The following is a 6,339-nucleotide window of genomic DNA, read 5'->3' as shown; positions in this document are numbered from 1 at the left end:
TGATGAGACTGGCCCAAGTCATTTTCCCTCCTGATAGCAAAACACACTGGCTTCAACACTGCAGTGATGAGACTGGCCCAAGTCATTTTCCCTCCTGATAGCAAAACACACTGGCTTCAACACTGCAGTGATGAGACTGGCCCAAGTCATTTTCCCTCCTGATAGCAAAACACACTGGCTTCAACACTGCAGTGATGAGACTGGCCCAAGTCATTTTCCCTCCTGATAGCAAAACACACTGGCTTCAACACTGCAGTGATGAGACTGGCCCAAGTCATTTTCCCTCCTGATAGCAAAACACACTGGCTTCAACACTGCAGTGATGAGGACTGGCCCAAGTCATTTTCCCTCCTGATAGCAAAACACACTGGCTTCAACACTGCAGTGATGAGACTGGCCCAAGTCATTTTCCCTCCTGATAGCAAAACACACTGGCTTCAACACTGCAGTGATGAGACTGGCCCAAGTCATTTTCCCTCCTGATAGCAAAACACACTGGCTTCAACACTGCAGTGATGAGGACTGGCCCAAGTCATTTTCCCTCCTGATAGCAAAACACACTGGCTTCAACACTGCAGTGATGAGACTGGCCCAAGTCATTTTCCCTCCTGATAGCAAAAACACACTGGCTTCAACACTGCAGTGATGAGACTGGCCCAAGTCATTTTCCCTCCTGATAGCAAAACACACTGGCTTCAACACTGCAGTGATGAGACTGGCCCAAGTCATTTTCCCTCCTGATAGCAAAACACACTGGCTTCAACACTGCAGTGATGAGACTGGCCCAAGTCATTTTCCCTCCTGATAGCAAAACACACTGGCTTCAACACTGCAGTGATGAGACTGGCCCAAGTCATTTTCCCTCCTGATAGCAAAACACACTGGCTTCAACACTGCAGTGATGAGACTGGCCCAAGTCATTTTCCCTCCTGATAGCAAAACACACTGGCTTCAACACTGCAGTGATGAGACTGGCCCAAGTCATTTTCCCTCCTGATAGCAAAACACACTGGCTTCAACACTGCAGTGATGAGACTGGCCCAAGTCATTTTCCCTCCTGATAGCAAAACACACTGGCTTCAACACTGCAGTGATGAGACTGGCCCAAGTCATTTTCCCTCCTGATAGCAAAACACACTGGCTTCAACACTGCAGTGATGAGACTGGCCCAAGTCATTTTCCCTCCTGATAGCAAAACACACTGGCTTCAACACTGCAGTGATGAGACTGGCCCAAGTCATTTTCCCTCCTGATAGCAAAACACACTGGCTTCAACACTGCAGTGATGAGACTGGCCCAAGTCATTTTCCCTCCTGATAGCAAAACACACTGGCTTCAACACTGCAGTGATGAGACTGGCCCAAGTCATTTTCCCTCCTGATAGCAAAACACACTGGCTTCAACACTGCAGTGATGAGACTGGCCCAAGTCATTTTCCCTCCTGATAGCAAAACACACTGGCTTCAACACTGCAGTGATGAGACTGGCCCAAGTCATTTTCCCTCCTGATAGCAAAACACACTGGCTTCAACACTGCAGTGATGAGACTGGCCCAAGTCATTTTCCCTCCTGATAGCAAAACACACTGGCTTCAACACTGCAGTGATGAGACTGGCCCAAGTCATTTTCCCTCCTGATAGCAAAACACACTGGCTTCAACACTGCAGTGATGAGACTGGCCCAAGTCATTTTCCCTCCTGATAGCAAAACACACTGGCTTCAACACTGCAGTGATGAGACTGGCCCAAGTCATTTTCCCTCCTGATAGCAAAACACACTGGCTTCAACACTGCAGTGATGAGACTGGCCCAAGTCATTTTCCCTCCTGATAGCAAAACACACTGGCTTCAACACTGCAGTGATGAGACTGGCCCAAGTCATTTTCCCTCCTGATAGCAAAACACACTGGCTTCAACACTGCAGTGATGAGACTGGCCCAAGTCATTTTCCCTCCTGATAGCAAAACACACTGGCTTCAACACTGCAGTGATGAGACTGGCCCAAGTCATTTTCCCTCCTGATAGCAAAACACACTGGCTTCAACACTGCAGTGATGAGACTGGCCCAAGTCATTTTCCCTCCTGATAGCAAAACACACTGGCTTCAACACTGCAGTGATGAGACTGGCCCAAGTCATTTTCCCTCCTGATAGCAAAACACACTGGCTTCAACACTGCAGTGATGAGACTGGCCCAAGTCATTTTCCCTCCTGATAGCAAAACACACTGGCTTCAACACTGCAGTGATGAGACTGGCCCAAGTCATTTTCCCTCCTGATAGCAAAACACACTGGCTTCAACACTGCAGTGATGAGACTGGCCCAAGTCATTTTCCCTCCTGATAGCAAAACACACTGGCTTCAACACTGCAGTGATGAGACTGGCCCAAGTCATTTTCCCTCCTGATAGCAAAACACACTGGCTTCAACACTGCAGTGATGAGACTGGCCCAAGTCATTTTCCCTCCTGATAGCAAAACACACTGGCTTCAACACTGCAGTGATGAGACTGGCCCAAGTCATTTTCCCTCCTGATAGCAAAACACACTGGCTTCAACACTGCAGTGATGAGACTGGCCCAAGTCATTTTCCCTCCTGATAGCAAAACACACTGGCTTCAACACTGCAGTGATGAGACTGGCCCAAGTCATTTTCCCTCCTGATAGCAAAACACACTGGCTTCAACACTGCAGTGATGAGACTGGCCCAAGTCATTTTCCCTCCTGATAGCAAAACACACTGGCTTCAACACTGCAGTGATGAGACTGGCCCAAGTCATTTTCCCTCCTGATAGCAAAACACACTGGCTTCAACACTGCAGTGATGAGACTGGCCCAAGTCATTTTCCCTCCTGATAGCAAAACACACTGGCTTCAACACTGCAGTGATGAGACTGGCCCAAGTCATTTTCCCTCCTGATAGCAAAACACACTGGCTTCAACACTGCAGTGATGAGACTGGCCCAAGTCATTTTCCCTCCTGATAGCAAAACACACTGGCTTCAACACTGCAGTGATGAGACTGGCCCAAGTCATTTTCCCTCCTGATAGCAAAACACACTGGCTTCAACACTGCAGTGATGAGACTGGCCCAAGTCATTTTCCCTCCTGATAGCAAAACACACTGGCTTCAACACTGCAGTGATGAGACTGGCCCAAGTCATTTTCCCTCCTGATAGCAAAACACACTGGCTTCAACACTGCAGTGATGAGACTGGCCCAAGTCATTTTCCCTCCTGATAGCAAAACACACTGGCTTCAACACTGCAGTGATGAGACTGGCCCAAGTCATTTTCCCTCCTGATAGCAAAACACACTGGCTTCAACACTGCAGTGATGAGACTGGCCCAAGTCATTTTCCCTCCTGATAGCAAAACACACTGGCTTCAACACTGCAGTGATGAGACTGGCCCAAGTCATTTTCCCTCCTGATAGCAAAACACACTGGCTTCAACACTGCAGTGATGAGACTGGCCCAAGTCATTTTCCCTCCTGATAGCAAAACACACTGGCTTCAACACTGCAGTGATGAGACTGGCCCAAGTCATTTTCCCTCCTGATAGCAAAACACACTGGCTTCAACACTGCAGTGATGAGACTGGCCCAAGTCATTTTCCCTCCTGATAGCAAAACACACTGGCTTCAACACTGCAGTGATGAGACTGGCCCAAGTCATTTTCCCTCCTGATAGCAAAACACACTGGCTTCAACACTGCAGTGATGAGACTGGCCCAAGTCATTTTCCCTCCTGATAGCAAAACACACTGGCTTCAACACTGCAGTGATGAGACTGGCCCCAAGTCATTTTCCCTCCTGATAGCAAAACACACTGGCTTCAACACTGCAGTGATGAGACTGGCCCAAGTCATTTTCCCTCCTGATAGCAAAACACACTGGCTTCAACACTGCAGTGATGAGACTGGCCCAAGTCATTTTCCCTCCTGATAGCAAAACACACTGGCTTCAACACTGCAGTGATGAGACTGGCCCAAGTCATTTTCCCTCCTGATAGCAAAACACACTGGCTTCAACACTGCAGTGATGAGACTGGCCCAAGTCATTTTCCCTCCTGATAGCAAAACACACTGGCTTCAACACTGCAGTGATGAGACTGGCCCAAGTCATTTTCCCTCCTGATAGCAAAACACACTGGCTTCAACACTGCAGTGATGAGACTGGCCCAAGTCATTTTCCCTCCTGATAGCAAAACACACTGGCTTCAACACTGCAGTGATGAGACTGGCCCAAGTCATTTTCCCTCCTGATAGCAAAACACACTGGCTTCAACACTGCAGTGATGAGACTGGCCCAAGTCATTTTCCCTCCTGATAGCAAAACACACTGGCTTTCAACACTGCAGTGATGAGACTGGCCCAAGTCATTTTCCCTCCTGATAGCAAAACACACTGGCTTCAACACTGCAGTGATGAGACTGGCCCAAGTCATTTTCCCTCCTGATAGCAAAACACACTGGCTTCAACACTGCAGTGATGAGACTGGCCCAAGTCATTTTCCCTCCTGATAGCAAAACACACTGGCTTCAACACTGCAGTGATGAGACTGGCCCAAGTCATTTTCCCTCCTGATAGCAAAACACACTGGCTTCAACACTGCAGTGATGAGACTGGCCCAAGTCATTTTCCCTCCTGATAGCAAAACACACTGGCTTCAACACTGCAGTGATGAGACTGGCCCAAGTCATTTTCCCTCCTGATAGCAAAACACACTGGCTTCAACACTGCAGTGATGAGACTGGCCCAAGTCATTTTCCCTCCTGATAGCAAAACACACTGGCTTCAACACTGCAGTGATGAGACTGGCCCAAGTCATTTTCCCTCCTGATAGCAAAACACACTGGCTTCAACACTGCAGTGATGAGACTGGCCCAAGTCATTTTCCCTCCTGATAGCAAAACACACTGGCTTCAACACTGCAGTGATGAGACTGGCCCAAGTCATTTTCCCTCCTGATAGCAAAACACACTGGCTTCAACACTGCAGTGATGAGACTGGCCCAAGTCATTTTCCCTCCTGATAGCAAAACACACTGGCTTCAACACTGCAGTGATGAGACTGGCCCAAGTCATTTTCCCTCCTGATAGCAAAACACACTGGCTTCAACACTGCAGTGATGAGACTGGCCCAAGTCATTTTCCCTCCTGATAGCAAAACACACTGGCTTCAACACTGCAGTGATGAGACTGGCCCAAGTCATTTTCCCTCCTGATAGCAAAACACACTGGCTTCAACACTGCAGTGATGAGACTGGCCCAAGTCATTTTCCCTCCTGATAGCAAAACACACTGGCTTCAACACTGCAGTGATGAGACTGGCCCAAGTCATTTTCCCTCCTGATAGCAAAACACACTGGCTTCAACACTGCAGTGATGAGACTGGCCCAAGTCATTTTCCCTCCTGATAGCAAAACACACTGGCTTCAACACTGCAGTGATGAGACTGGCCCAAGTCATTTTCCCTCCTGATAGCAAAACACACTGGCTTCAACACTGCAGTGATGAGACTGGCCCAAGTCATTTTCCCTCCTGATAGCAAAACACACTGGCTTCAACACTGCAGTGATGAGACTGGCCCAAGTCATTTTCCCTCCTGATAGCAAAACACACTGCTTCAACACTGCAGTGATGAGACTGGCCCAAGTCATTTTCCCTCCTGATAGCAAAACACACTGGCTTCAACACTGCAGTGATGAGACTGGCCCAAGTCATTTTCCCTCCTGATAGCAAAACACACTGGCTTCAACACTGCAGTGATGAGACTGGCCCAAGTCATTTTCCCTCCTGATAGCAAAACACACTGGCTTCAACACTGCAGTGATGAGACTGGCCCAAGTCATTTTCCTCCTGATAGCAAAACACACTGGCTTTCAACACTGCAGTGATGAGACTGGCCCAAGTCATTTTCCTTCCTGATAGCAAAACACACTGGCTTCAACACTGCAGTGATGAGACTGGCCCAAGTCATTTTCCCTCCTGATAGCAAAACACACTGGCTTCAACACTGCAGTGATGAGACTGGCCCAAGTCATTTTCCCTCCTGATAGCAAAACACACTGGCTTCAACACTGCAGTGATGAGACTGGCCCAAGTCATTTTCCCTCCTGATAGCAAAACACACTGGCTTCAACACTGCAGTGATGAGACTGGCCCAAGTCATTTTCCCTCCTGATAGCAAAACACACTGGCTTCAACACTGCAGTGATGAGACTGGCCCAAGTCATTTTCCCTCCTGATAGCAAAACACACTGGCTTCAACACTGCAGTGATGAGACTGGCCCAAGTCATTTTCCCTCCTGATAGCAAAACACACTGGCTTCAACACTGCA

The sequence above is a fragment of the Haemaphysalis longicornis genome, unplaced genomic scaffold, assembly GCF_048455015.1.
Source record: "Haemaphysalis longicornis isolate Haplotype H1 unplaced genomic scaffold, Haemaphysalis longicornis Haplotype H1 scaffold_1, whole genome shotgun sequence".
Lineage (NCBI taxonomy): Eukaryota > Metazoa > Arthropoda > Arachnida > Ixodida > Ixodidae > Haemaphysalis > Haemaphysalis longicornis.
The sequence above is the reverse complement of the archived record's forward strand: the minus strand, read 5'-3'. Positions refer to the sequence as shown.